Genomic DNA, 15,282 nt, shown 5'->3' with positions numbered 1-15,282 from the left:
TGGCAATAGAAATTTACCACCTCCTCTAAAAATTTCTCTCAGCAGTTTGTTGTAGTTTTCATTGTACAGGTTTTGCACATATTTTGTGAATTTATCCTTATGAATTCAACTTTTTGGGTGCTATTTTGAGTGGAATTGTTTGAAAATTTTTGTTTTATGTTTATTATTCACATATAGAAATACAATTGATTTTTTTCATTGTGGTAAAAAAGATTAAATTCACCCTTTAAACCATGTTAAAGGGTCTACTTTAGTAGTATTAATATATTTACAGTGTTGTGCAATCATCACCATTATCTAATTCCAGAACATTTTTATCACTCTGAAGTGAGACCTTGTTTCCATTAAGCAGTCACTCCCTATTCCACCCTGCTTCCAGCCCCTAGCAACCACTAATTTGCTCTCTGTATCTATGGATTTGCTTCTTCTTGATATTTCTTATATAGATGAAATTGTATAATATATGCCCTTTGATATCTGATTCCGTTAATTAGGCATTTAGTTTGTCTGTATTCTAGCATATGTCTGTACTTCGTTTCTTTTTATGGCCAAATAACATTCCATTGTATGGATATATCACATATTGTTATTTATTATTGATGGGCATTTCACTTGTTTCTACCTTATAGCTATTGTGAATAGGCTTCTGTGAACATTCACATACAAGTTTTTGTTTTAATATCTGTTTTTATTTCTTTTATTATATTCACAGGAGTGAAATTGCATGGTTATGTGGTGATTCTGTGTTTAACTTATTTAACTGCTTACCTGTTTTCCATAGCCATCGCTCTATTTTACATTCCTACCAACACTGTACATGGGTTCTAATTTTTCCACATCCTTAGCAACAGTGGTATTTTTGTTTTTAAAAAATTATTACAAAGAATGACACTGTATAATTTTAAAGGGAACAATTCAACAAGAAAACACAACAGTTGTAAATTTTTATACACCCAACATAGAAACACTCAAATACTTAAAAGCAGTTAATAACAAACATAAAAGAACTAATTGTTAGTAATACACTAATAGTAAGGGACTTCAGTCCCCACTTACATCAGTGGATAGATCATCCAAACAGAAAATCAGAAGGAAACAGTGGCTTTGAATGACACATTGGACCAGATGGATTTAACATTCAGAACATTCCATCCTACAACAACAGGACACATATTCTTTTCTTTCTCTTTCTTTTTCTTTCTTTCTTTCTTTCTTTCTTTCTTTCTTTCTTTCTTTCTTTCTTTTTCTTTCTTTCTCTTTCTTTCTTTCTTTCTTTCTTTCAAATTTTTAATGTTTGTTTATTTTTGAGAGACAAGAGTGCAAAAGGGGGAGGGGCAGAGAGAGACACAGAATCTGAAGCAGGCTCCAGGTTCCAAGCTGTCAACACAGAGCCTGATGTGGGGCTCAAACTCATGAACTGTGAGATCATGACCTGAGCTAAAGTCAGATGCTTGCCCAACTGAGCCAGGTGCCCTGGATACATGTTCTTTTAAAGTGCACGTGGAATATTCTTTTTTTTTTTTTTTTAATATATGAAATTTATTGTCAGATTGGTTTCCATACAACACCCAGTGCTGATCCCAAAAGGTGCCCTCCTCAATACCCATCACCCCCCCTCTCCTCCCTCCCACCCCCATCAACCCTCAGTTTGTTCTCAGTTTTTAACAGTCTCTTATGCTTTGGCTCTCTCCCACTCTAACCTCTTTTTTTTTTTTTTTTTCCTTCCTCTCCCCCATGGGTTTCTGTTAGGTTTCTCAGGATCCACATAAGAGTGAAACCATATGGTATCTGTCTTTCTCTGTATGGCTTATTTCACTTAGCATCACACTCTCCAGTTCCATCCTGCACGTGGAATATTCTTCAGAACAGAACACCTATTAGGCCAAAAAACTGATCTCAAATTCAAAAATATCACATGTATCTTTCTTTCTTTCTTTCTTTCTTTCTTTCTTTCTTTCTTTCTTTCTTTCACTTAATTTATTTGGAGAGAGAGCACAAGTGAGAGAGGGAGGGAGAGGCAGAGAGAGGGAGAGAGAAAGAATTCCAAGCAGGCTGTGTTGACACAGTGCAGAGCCCAGCATGGGGTTCAGACCCATAAACTGTGAGCTCGTGACCTGAGCCAAAATCAAGAGTTGGTTGCTTAACTCAGCTACCCAAGGGCCCCACTATGCACCTTTTCTGACCACAACACTGTACAACTAGAAGTCATTCACAAGAAAAAAACCTGGAAAGAACACAAATTCATGGAGTTTAAATAACGTGCTACTAAACAATGAATGGGTCAAATGAGAAATCAAAGAGGAAATTAAAAAATAATACAGAGACACTTGAACATAAGAACACGATGGTCCAAAATCTTTAGGATGCAGCAAAAGCTTTTCTGAGAGGGCAGTTTGTAGCAATACAGGCCTGTCTCAAAAAGCGAGAAAAAACTCAACCTAACCTTACATCTAAAGAAGGAGTTAGAAATAGAAGAACAAACAAAACCCAAAACCAGTAGAAGGAAATAGTAAAGATTAGAACAGAAAAAAAGAAAATAGAGCCAAGTAAAAACCAGTAGAACATCATTAAACCAGTATCTTTGAAAACATCAACAAAATTGATAAACTTTTTTTCTTTTTTTTCCGGAAAAAAAGAGGACTTAAATAAACAAGATCAGAAATAAAAGAGAGAAATAACACCACAGAAATACAAAGGATTATAAGAGAACATTATGAAAAATTATATGCCAACAAATTAAACAATCTAGAAGAAATGGATAAACTCCTAGAAACATAAACTGCCAAAAATAGAAATGGGAAGAAATAGAAAATTTGAACAGACCCGCAACCAGCAAAGAAATGGAATCGGTAATCAAAAGTCTCCCAACAAACAAAAGTCCAGGACCAGATAGCTTCCCAGGGGAATTTCTACCAAACATTTAAAGAATAGTTAATACCTATTCTCAAACTGTTGTAAAAAATAGAGGAGGAAGGAAAGCTTCCATATTGAGTCTATGAGGCCACCGTTACCCCGACACCAAAACCAGACAAAGATGCTACAGAAAAAGAGAAGTATAGGCCAGTATCTCAACAAAATAGTAGTGAACCGAATCCATCAATACATTAAAGAAATCATTCACCATAATCAAGTGGGATTTATTCCTAGGATTCAAGTGTGGTTCAATCAATATGTATAAGTCAATCAATGTGATATATCACATCCATAAGAGAAAGGATAAAAACCATATGATTATTGTAATAGATGCAGAAAAAGCATTCAACAAAATACAACATGTATTCATGGTAGAAAGCCTCCACAAAGTAGGTCTAGAAGGAACATACCTCAACATATAAAGGCCATATATGAAAACCCCCCGGCCAACATCATATTCAGTGGGGAAAAACTGAAAGCTTTTCCCCTAAGGTCAGGAGCAAGACAAGAATGTCCACTCTCCCCACTTGTATTCAACATAGTTCTGGAAAAGATACCCAAATTGATAAGAGAAAAGTAAAACTTTTCCTATTTGTTGTTGACATGATACTATGTATAGAAAATGCTAAAGACTCTACCAAAAAAACTGCTAGAATACAAAATATATGCTACAAATGAAGCATTCCTATATGCTACAAATGAAGCAACGTACAGTGAAATTAAGAAAACAGTCCTGAGTGTTGAGTCTGATAAGTTCTTTATAGATTTTGGATACTAACCCTTTATTCATTATGTCATTTGTAAATATCTTCTCCCATTCTGTCGGTTGCCTTTTAGTTTTGTTGATTGTTTCCTTTGCTGTGCAGAAGCTTTTTATCTCGATGAGATCCCAATGGTTCATTTTTGCTTTTATTGTCCTTGCCTTCGTAGATGTGTCGAGTAAGAAGTTGCTGTGGCTGAGGTCAAAGAGGTTGTTGCTTGTTTTCTCCTCTAGGTTTTTAATGGTTTGCTGTCTTACATTTAGGTCTTTCATCCATTTTGAGTTTACTTTTGTGTATGGTGTAAGAAAGTGGTCCAGTTCTCCCAGCACCATTTGCTAAAGAGATTGTCTTTTTTTCCATTGGATACTTTTTCCTGCTTTGTCAAAGATTAGCTGGCCACACATTTTGGGGGTCCATTTCTGGATTCTCCATTCTATTCCATTGGTCTATGTGTCTGTTTTTGTGCCAATAATTACAGCTTTGTAGTAGAGGCTAAAGTCTGGGATTGTGATGCCTCCAGCTTTGGTTTTCTTTTTCAACATTACTTTGGCTATTTGGGGTCTTTTGTGGTTCCATATAAATTTTAGGGCTGTTTGTTCTAGCTTTGAGAAGAATGTCAGTGCAATTTTGATTGGGATTGCATTGAATGTGTAGATTGCTTTGGGAAGTATTGACATTTTAATAATATTTGTTCTTCCAATCCATGAGCATGGAATGTTTTTCCGTTTCTTTGTGTCTTCTTCAATTTCTTTGATAAGTTTTCTATATAGTTTTCAGCATACAGATCTTTTACCTCTTTAGTTAGGTTTATTCCTAGGTATTTTATGGTTTTTGGTACAGTTGTAAATGGGATTGGTTTCTTGATTTCCCTTTCTGTTGCTTCTTTATTGGTGTATAGAAATGGAACCGATTTCTGTACATTGATTTTGTATCCTGTGACTTTGCTGAATTCATGTATCAGTTCTAGCAGCTTTTTGGTGGAGTCTTTCAGGTTTTGTAGAGTATCATGTCTTCTGCAAAAATTGAAAGTTTGACTTCTTTGCCAATTTGGATGCCTTTTATTTCATTTTGTTGTCTGATTACTGAGGCTAGTACTTCCAATACTGTGTTAAACAACAGTGGTAAGAGTGGACATCCCTGTCGTGTTCCTGATCTCAGGGGGAAAGCTCTCAGTTTTTCTCCATTGAGGATATTAGCTGTGGGCTTTTCATATATGGCTTTTATGATGTTAAGGTATGTTCCTTCTATCCCAACTTTCTTGAGGGTTTTTAAGAAAGTATGCTGTATTTTGTCAAATGTTTTTTCTGCATCTATTGACAGGATCCTATTGTTCTTACCCTTCTATTAATGTGGGGTATCACATTGATTGATTTATGAATATTGAGCCAGCCCTGCAGCCCAGGAATAAATCCCACTTGATCATGGTGAATAATTCTTTTAAAATACTGTTGAATTCGATTTGCTAGTATATTGTTGAGAATTTTTGCTTTATGTTCATCATGGATATTGGCCTCTAATTCTCATTTTTAGTCTCAGTCTGGTTTGGGAATCAAGGTAATGCTGACTTCATAGGATGAGTCCGGAAGCTGTCCTTCCATTTCTATTTTTTGGAACAGCTTGAGAAGGATAGGTATTAACTCTGCTTTAAATGTCTGGTAGAATTGCTCCGGGAAGCCATCTGGCCCAGGACTGTTATATGTTGGGAGATTTTTTGATAACTAATTCCATTTCTTCACTGGTTATGGGTCTGTTCTAATTTTCTGTTTCTTCCTGTTTCAGTTTTGGTAGTGTGTGGGTATTTAGGAATTTTTCCATTTCTTCCCGGTTGTCCAGTTTGTTGGCATATAATTTTTCATAGTAGTCTCTAAGAATTGTTTGTATTTCTGTGGTGTTGGTTGTGATCTCTCCTCTTTCATTCGTGATTTTATCTATTTGGGTTCTCTTTTCTTTTTGAGAAGTCTGGCTAGGGGGTTATCAATTTTGTTTATTCTTTCTAAAAACCAGCTTTTAGATTCATTGATCTGTTCTATTGTGTTTTTTTTTATTTGTATTTATTTCTGCTCTAATCTTTATTTTTTCTCTTCTGCTGCTGGCTTTGGGGTTTCTTTGCTCTTCTGCTTCTTGTTCCTTTAGGTGTGCAGTTAGGTTTTCTATTTGGGATTTTTCTTGTTTCTTGAGATAGGCCTGGATTGGAATGTATTTTCCCTTTAGGACTGCCTTTGCTGCATCCCAGATGGTTTGGACTGTCGTGTTTTGATTTTAATTTGCTTCCATATATTTTTAAATTTCTTCTTTAATTGACAGGTTGACTTACTCATTCTTCAGTAGAATGTTCTTTAACCTCCATGCATTTGGAGGCTTTCCAAATATTTTCTTGTGGTTGATTTCAAGTTTCATAGTATTGTGATCTGGAAATATGCATGGTATGATCTCAATTCTTTTGTATTTATTGAGGGCTGTTTTGTGACAGTATGTGATCTATCTTGGAGAATGTTCCATGTGCACTCAAGAAGAATGTGTATTCTCCTGCTTTTGGATGAAAAGTTCTAAATATCTGTCAAGTCTATCTGGTCTGGTGTATCATTCAAGTCCATTGTTTATTGATTTTCTGCCTAGATGATCTGTCCATTGCTATAAGTGAAGTATTAAAGTCCTCTGCAATTACCATATTTTTACCAATAAGATTGTTTGTGATTAATTGAGTTACATATTTGGGTGCTTAAAAGTTGGGGTCATAAACATTTATATTTGTTAGCTCTTCTTGATGGCTAGACCCTGTAATTACGATATAATGTCCTTCTTCATCTCTTGTTACAGCCTTTAGTTAAAATCTAGTTTGTCTAATATAGGTATGGCTACTCCAGCTTTGTTTTAACTCCCTGTAGCATGATAGATGGTTCTCCATCCTCTCACTTTCAATCTGAAGGTGTTCTCAGGTCTAAAATGAGTCTCTTGTATGGGGGCCTGGGTGGCTCGGTTGGCTAAGCATCCGACTCTTGGTTTCGGCTCAGGTCATGATCTCATGGTTTTGTGGGTTCTAGCCCCATGTCTGGCTCCTCCTCGCTGACAGTGCAGAGCCTGCTTGGGATTCTTTGTCTCCTTCTCTCTCTGCCCTTTCCCCCACTCACGATGTTTCTGTCCTTCTCAAAATAAATAAACTTAAAAAAAATTTTTTTGATGAGTCTCTTGTAGACAGCATACAGATAAATCTTGCTTTTTATACATTCTGATACTCTGTGTCTTTTGTTTGGGGCATTTAGTCCATTTACATTCAGAGCTATTATTGAAAGATATGGATTTAGTGTCACTGTGTTATCTGTAGGTTTCATGCTTGTGGTGATGTCTCTGGTCCTTTGTAGTGTTTGCAGCGTTCCACTCACAGAGTCCCCCTTTGGATCTCTTGCAGGGATGGGTTAGTGGTCATGAACTCCATCAGTTTTTGTTTGTCTGGGAAAGCCTTTTTCTCTCCTTCTATTCTGAATGACAGCTTTGCTGGATGAAGGATTCCTGGCTGCATATTCTTCCTATTCAGCACATTGAATATTTCCTGCCACTCCCTTCTGGCCTGCCAAGTTTCAGTGGATAGATCTGCTACTACCCTTATGTGTCAACCCTTGTAGGTTAAGGCCTGTTTGTCCATAGCTGCTTTCAGAATTTTCTCTTTATCTTTGTATTTTGCCTGTTTCACTATGATATGCCATGGAGAAGACCTATTCTTGTTAAATTTGAAGGAAGTTCTCTCTGCCTCCTGGATTTGGATGTCTGCCTCCTTCCCCAGATTAGTGAAGTTCTCTGCTATAAGTTGTTCAAGTAAACCTTCTGCCTGTCTCTCTTTTCTTCTGGAACTCCTATGATATTTGATACTACTACGTTTCATTGAATCACTTAGTTTTCTAATTCTTCCCTCATGGTCTAGTATTTTCTTATCTCTCTCTTTCTCAGCTTCATCATTTTCCATAATTTTATCTTGTTTCATTTATTCTCCCCTCTGCTTCCTCCATCCTTGATGTCACTGCATCTAGTTCATTTTGTACGTCATTTGCAGCATTTTTTTTTTAATTTTTTTTAACGTTTTATTTATTTTTGAGACAGAGAGAGACAGAGCATGAACGGGGGAGGGGCAGAGAGAGAGGGAGACATAGAATCGGAAGCAGGCTCCAGGCTCTGAGCCATCAGCCCAGAGCCTGAAGCGGGGCTCAAACTCACGGACCGCGAGATCGTGACCTGAGCTGAAGTCAGACGTTTAACCGACTGAGCCACCCAGGCGCCCCATTTGCAGCATTTCTTAATTCGTCATGACTATTTCTTATCCTTGATCTCTGTAGCAGTAGATTCTCTGCTGTCTTCTATGCTTTTTTCAAGCCCAGCTATTAATTTTATGACTATTATTCTAAATTCTTGGTCAGATATATTGTTTATATTTGTTTTGAGCAATTCTCTTGCAAGGGAAATAAAAGTAAAAATGAACTTTTGGGACCTAATCAAGATAAAAAGCTCCTGCACTGCAAAGGAAACAACAAAACTAAAAGGCAGCCGACAGAATGGGAGAAGATATTTACAAATGACATAATGAATAAAGGGTTAGTATCCAAAATCTATAAAGAACTTACCAAACTCAACAGCTGAAAAACAATTCAGTGAAGAAATGGGCAGAAGACAGGAACAGACACTTTTCCAAAGAAGACATCCAGATAGCCAACAGACACATGAAGCGATGCTCAACATCACTCATCATCAGGGAAATACAGATCAAAGCCACACTGAGACACCACCTCATACCAGTCAGAGTGGCTAAAATTAACAACTCAGGAAACAACATGTTGGCAAGGTTGTGGAGAATCGGGAACCCTCCGGCACTGTTGGTGGGAATGCAAACTGGTGCAGCTGCTCTAGAAAACAGTGTGAAGGTTCTTCAAATAATTAAAAGTAGAACTATCCTATGACTCAGCAATAGCACTGCTAGGAATTTATCCAAAGGATACAGGAATGCCGATTCATAGGGGCACTTGTACACCAATGTTTATAAATTGCTTTCAGCAATAGCCAAATCATGGGAAGAGCCCAAATGTCTATCAACACATGAATGGATAAAGAAGATGTGGTTTATATATACAATGGAATTCTTCTTGGCAATGAGAAAGAATGAAATCCTTCCATTTGCAACAATGTGGATAGAACTGGAGGGTATTATGCTAAGTGAAATAAGTCAGTTACAGAAAGACATATACCATATATTTTCACTCATGTGGAACTTGAGAAGCTTAACAAGACCATGGGGGAAGGGGAAAAAATAGTTTCAAACAGAGGGAGGCAAACCATAATAGACCCTGAAATACAGAGAAGAAACTGAGGGTTGATGGGAGGGTGGGAGAGAGGGGAAAAGAGGGGATGGGCATTGAGGAGGGCATGTTTTGGGATGAGCCCTGGGTATTGTATGTAAGCGATGAATCATAGAAATCTACCCCTGAAACCAAAAGCACACTCTACACAGTATGTTAGCTAACTTGACAATAAAGTATTTGAGAAAATTATACTTCAGTAACAAATGTTTGAAATCAGAAGTGGTTATTTTTTTTCTAAGATGCATTACTAAAGTAATGCGCGTTTTCATCCTGTGTGAAACAGCTGGACCATTATGAGATCACATTAGCATTAATTGATATTTTTTATGCAGTTTTTGCTAACCCAGCTTCATTGGACTCAAAAGGAGTTTTGAAATCCATAATAAAGGCTGTTTTGTAATCTTATCATGATTCTCTTGAATCAGGTTACTGTCTGATTTCTCTGTAACAATATTTTCTTGAAACTCTCAGTAAAGTCAATATTAAGTTTTTTTAAAATAGTCCTGGAACAATAGTATTTTATGTTTTATTTGCTATAATATTATCATGCTTATGTTAATATGTATATATATATATATGATATATATCATACTGTTAATAATTTCTTCTGAGCTTCAATTTTTTATAATGTCTGTATTTGAGTCTATTATAATAATCTCATGTGTTTCAAAAAAATAAACAGTCCCATTTACAATGGCCCAAGACAACAAAATACCTAGAATAAATTTAAGGAGGTAAAAGACCTGTACTCTGAGAACTGTAAAATAATTTATGAAAGAAATTGTAGATGACACAAATAAATGGAAAGATATTCCATGCTCATGAACTGGAGGAACTAATATTATAAAAATGTTTACCCTACCCAAAACAATCTACAGATTTAATGCAATCCCTATCAAAATACCACCATCATTCCCTATCAGAATACCAACAGCATTTTTCACAGAACTAGAACAAATAATCCTAAAATTTGTATGGAACCACAAAAGACCCCAATAGCCAAAGCAATCTTGAAGAAGAATGAAACTGGAGGTTTCACAATACCAGATTTCAAGATATACTACAAAGAATAGAGAGCCCAGAAACAAAGCCACAAATATATGATCAATTAATGTTTGATGAAGGAGGCAAGAATGTACAATGGGAGAGACCATCTTTTCAGCATATGGTGTTGGGAAGACTGGACCACTCTCTTATGCCATAAACAGAAATAAACTAATAACGGATTAAAGATATAAATGCGGTTCCTCAAACCATAAAAACCCTAGAAGGGAGTACAGGCAGTAATGTCTCTAACATTGATCATAGCAACATTTTTCTAGATATGTTCCTGAGTCAAGGGAAACAAAAGCAAAAATAAACTATTGGGACTACATTAAAATAAAAAACTTCTGTACAGTAAAGGAAACAGTCAGCAAAACTACAAGACAACTTACTGAATGGCAGAAGATATTTGCAAATGATATATCTGATATAGGGTTAGTATGCAAAATATATAAAGAACTGATACAACTCAACACCCAAAAAACAAATAATCCAATTAAAAAGTGGGCAGAAGACATTAACAGACATTTCCCCAAAGAGGAAACCCAGATGGCCATCATACACATAAAAAGATACTCAGCGTCTCTTATCAGAGAAATGCAAATCAAAACTACAGTGAGATATCACCTCACACCTGTCAGAATGGTTAACATAAAAAAACTTAAGAAACAAGTGTTGGCGAGGATATGGAGAAAAAGGAACCCTCTTGCACTGTTGGTTGGAGTGCAAATTGGTGCAGCCACTGTGGAAAACAACATGGAGGTTCCTCACAAAGTTAAAAATAGAACTACTCTAGGATCTACCAATTGCACTACCAGATGTTTACTCAAAGAATATGAAAACACTAATTAGAAAAGTTATATACACCTCTATATTTATTATATTTACAATAGCCAAGATCTGGAAGCAGCTCAAGTGCTTATCAGCAGATGAATAGATAAAGAAGTGATGTATACACGTACATACATACATACATACACACACACAGAATATTATTCAGTCATAAAAAAGAATGAAATCTAGCTGTTTGCAACAACATGGAGCTAGAGAGTATAATGCTAAATGAAATAAGTCAGAGTAAGACAAATATTGTATGATTTCATTCATGTGGGATTTAAGAAACAACAAAGAAAAGAGAAAAAAAACAGACTCTTCAACTATAAAGAACAAAGTGATGGTTGCCAGAGGGGAGGTAGTTGAGGAGATGGGTGAAATAGGTGAAGGAGATTAAGGGTACACTTGTGGTGGACACTGAGTAATGTATAGGAATGTTGAATCACTGTATTATACATCTGGAGCTAGTATAACACTGTAAAAAGTAAAAATAAAAATTATAGTCATCCTAGTGTGTGTGAAATAGGATATCATTTTGGCTTTGATTTGCATTTTCAGAACAAATAAGGACATTGAACATCTTTCCATGTGCTTGTTGGCCATTTATGTATCTTTTTAGAGAGACATCTATTCAAGTTTGTTGTCCATTTTTAAATTGGCTTGTTAATTGGGTTTTTCTTTTTGTTCTTGTAAGAGTGTTTGTATATTCTGGATATAGATGCTTTTCAGATATATGATTTACAAATATTTGCAAAAACTATGGGTTGTCTTTTACTTTCTTATAGTGTCCTTTGATGCACAAACATTTTTTATTTTGATGAATGCCTATTTTTTCTTTTGTTGCTTGTGCTTTTGGTGTCATAACGAAGAAACCATCACCAAACCCAGGGTCATGAAGATTTACTTCTTTTATTGTCTGAGGGGTTTATTATTTAAGTTATGTTTACTTCCAATATTCATTTTGAATTAATTTTTGTATGTATTGTGAGGTAAGGGTTTAGCTTCATTCTTTTGTTTGCGGATATCCAGCTGTTCAAACTCCCATTTGTTGAAGACTATTTTTTCCTCATTGAATGGCCTTGACACTGTTGTCGAAAATCAAGCTACCATAGACATATGGGTTTATTTCTGGATTGTCACTTCTGTTCTGTTAATCTATATGTCTGTTCTTGTTCTTATGCCAGTACTACAGTGTGTGTCTGTCTGTGTGTGTGTAATTGATTCACAGGATTTTTGAAAAGACTTTTAAATTGAGGTATAATTGACAAATAACATGATACTAGTTTTAGGTGTATGTATCAAATCACATAATTATTTGATATTTGTACATATCGCAAAAATACCACCACTGTGGTTTTAGGTTCATAGCAAAATTGAGAGGAAGGTACAGGAATTTCCCATATGCCTTCTGCCCCCACATATGCATAGCCTCTCCATTGTCAACATCTCCCATCAGAGTGGTAGATTTGTTACAACTGATAAACTTCTGTTATCATACCATTATCACCCAAAGTTTGTAGTTTACATTATGGTTTACTTTTTGGTGTTGGACATTCTTTGGGTTTGGACAAATGTATAATGACATTATCCACCATTACAGTATCTTATGGGATGTTTTTACTGCCTTTTGCTTCATGTATTCTTTCCTCCATCCCTGAATCCCTGTCAACCACTGATCTTTTTACTGTCTCTGTAGTTTTGCCTTTTTCAGAATGTCATATAGTTGGACTCATACAGTGTATAGCCTTTTTCAGATTGGTTTCTTTTAGTTAATAATATGCACTGAAGGTTTCTGCATGTCTTTTCGTAGGTTGATACCTCATTTCTTTTAAGTGCAGAGTAATACTCCATTATCTGAAAGTACCACAGTTTAACCATTCACTTAGTGAGGGACATTTTGGTTGCTTGCAAGTTTTGGCAATTATCAATAATTAAGCTGCTGTAAATGTGTGCAGGTTTTGTGTGCGTATAAGTTTTTAATTCTTTGAGTTAAATACCAAGAAATATGATTGCTGGATAGTATGGTAAGAGTATGTTTAGTTTTGGGGGCGCCTGGGTGGCGCAGTCGGTTAAGCGTCCGACTTCAGCCAGGTCACGATCTCGCGGTCCGTGAGTTCGAGCCCCGCGTCGGGCTCTGGGCTGATGGCTCAGAGCCTGGAGCCTGTTTCCGATTCTGTGTCTCCCTCTCTCTCTGCCCCTCCCCCGTTCATGCTCTGTCTCTCTCTGTCCCAAAAATAAATAAACGTTGAAAAAAAAATTTTTTAAAAACAAAACAAAACAAAACAAAAAAAGAGTATGTTTAGTTTTGTAAGAAACTGCCAAACTGTCTTCCATAGTGGCTGTAGCATTTTTCGTTCCCACTAGCAATGAATGAAAATTCCTATTGCTCTACATTCTTGTTAGCATTTGATGTCCAGAGTTTAGGTTGTTTTAGTTAGCATTTTCCTAATAACATAAGATGTGGAGCATCTTTTCATATGCTTATATGCCATCTGTATATGCTTTAGTCAGGTGTCTTTTAAGGTCTTTGGCCCATTTTTAAAATCAGCCTGGTTCCCCCCCCCCCCCCTTATTGCTGAGTTTTAAGAATTGTATGTATACTTTAAGTAGCACTCCTTTATGAGATATGTGTCTTGCAAATATTTTCTCCCAGTCTGTGACTGGTCTTTTTATTTGCTTGACAATGTCTTTTGCAGAGCAGAAAAATTTAATTTTAATGATGTCTAGCTTATCAGTTCTTTCATGATTGTGCCTTTGGTGTCTTATCTAATGTTTATTTATTTTGAGAGAGAGAGAGAGAGGAGGGGGGAGGGAGAGAGGGAGAGAGAGGGTGAGCACAAGGGCGTGAGTGGGGAAGGGGCAGAGAAAGAGGAAGAGAGAATCCCAAGCAGGCTCCATGTTGACTGTGCGGGGCTTGATCTGAAGAACTGTGAGATCATGACCTGAGCCAAAATCAAGACTTGGACGCCCAAACAACTGAGCCACCCAGGTGCCCTTCGTGTCATATCTAAAAAGTCATCACCAGTGGAAGTCATCTAGATTGTCTCATATGTTATCTTTTAGGAGTTTTATAGTTTTGTGTTTTACATTTAGGTCTGTGATCCATTTTGAGTTAATTTTTTATTTTGTGAAGAATGTAAAGTCTGTGTTTAGATTTTTAGGTTTGTTGTTTTTGTTTGTTTGTTTTGCTCTAGCTGTCTAGTTCTGGCACCATTTGTTGAAAAGGTTATCTTTGCTCCATTGTATTGCTTTTGCTTTCTTTTTGGTCAAGGATCACTTGACTAATTTATGTGTGTCTATTTTTGAGCTCTCTATTCTGTTTCATTGATTTATTTGTCTGTTCTTTCACCAATACTACACTGTTGTAATTACTGTATCTTTATAGTCAGTCTTGAAGTTGGGTAGTGTCAGTCCTTGTTCTTAACATTGTGTTGGTTATTCTGGGTCTTTTGCCTCTATATAAAGTTTAGAATCAGTTTATCAATATTCACAAAATAACTTGCTGGGAATTTGATTGGGGTTGTATTGAATCTTTAGGGGAAAAATGGTATCTTGACACATTGAGTTTTCTTATCCATGAACATGGAATATCCATATATTTAGTTCTTTGATTTTTTTTTTATTAGAGTTTCGTAGTTTTCCTTATAGTTTCCTCATATGGACTTTGTACATACATATTTGTAGTATGAATACTTTGTAGTATGTAGACTGAAGTCTTTCATTTTTTTGGCATGCTAATGTAAAGGTATTATGTTTTTAATATTAAATTCCAGTTCATTGTTGGTATATGAAAAAGTGATGGACTTTTTAATATTATCCTTGTATGCTATAACCTTGTAATAGTAGCTTATTTCACTGAAGAGATTTGTGGTCAATTCTTTTGTATTTCTACGTAGACATGTCATTTGAAAACAGAGTTTTATTTTTATTTTTTCCTTCTGAATCAGTATACCTTTTATTTTCTTTTCTTGTCTTATTGCATTACTAGGACTTCCAATTTGATGTTGAAAAGGAGTGGTGAGACGGGACCTTCTTGCCTTGTTCCTGACCTTATTGGGAGAGCTTCTAGTTACCTGTAGCATTTTTTGTTTGTTTTTTGTTTGTTTGGTAGATAGTGTTTATTAAGTGGAGGATTCCCTTGTATTCCTAGCTTATGGAAAGTTTTTATCATGAATGGGAGTTGGGTTTGCTCAATTGCTTTTTCTTTATCTACTGATATGATCATGTGATTTTTCTTTAGGTTGTTGATGTGGTAAATTACATTAATTAATTCTTAAGTGTTGAACTAGCTTTGTATACCTCAGATAAATCCCACTTGGTTGTGGTATATATATATATTTTTAATACATTGTTGGATTTGATTTGTTAATACTTTGTTGAGAATTTTT

At 35.9% G+C, this 15,282-nt stretch overlaps 1 protein-coding gene across 1 annotated transcript in view; it reads left to right on the top strand.

Annotated features, from left to right (window-relative positions):
• LOC123577824 overlaps positions 1-15,282 on the top strand; it is a 68,376-nt gene that overhangs the window by 14,128 nt on the left and 38,966 nt on the right. The gene's annotated exons all lie outside the window — the stretch shown is intronic.

This window comes from Leopardus geoffroyi, chromosome E2 (genome assembly GCF_018350155.1).
Source record: "Leopardus geoffroyi isolate Oge1 chromosome E2, O.geoffroyi_Oge1_pat1.0, whole genome shotgun sequence".
Taxonomy (NCBI): domain Eukaryota; kingdom Metazoa; phylum Chordata; class Mammalia; order Carnivora; family Felidae; genus Leopardus; species Leopardus geoffroyi.
Note: the sequence above shows the minus strand (reverse complement) of the source record. Positions and strands in the feature narration are given on the sequence as shown.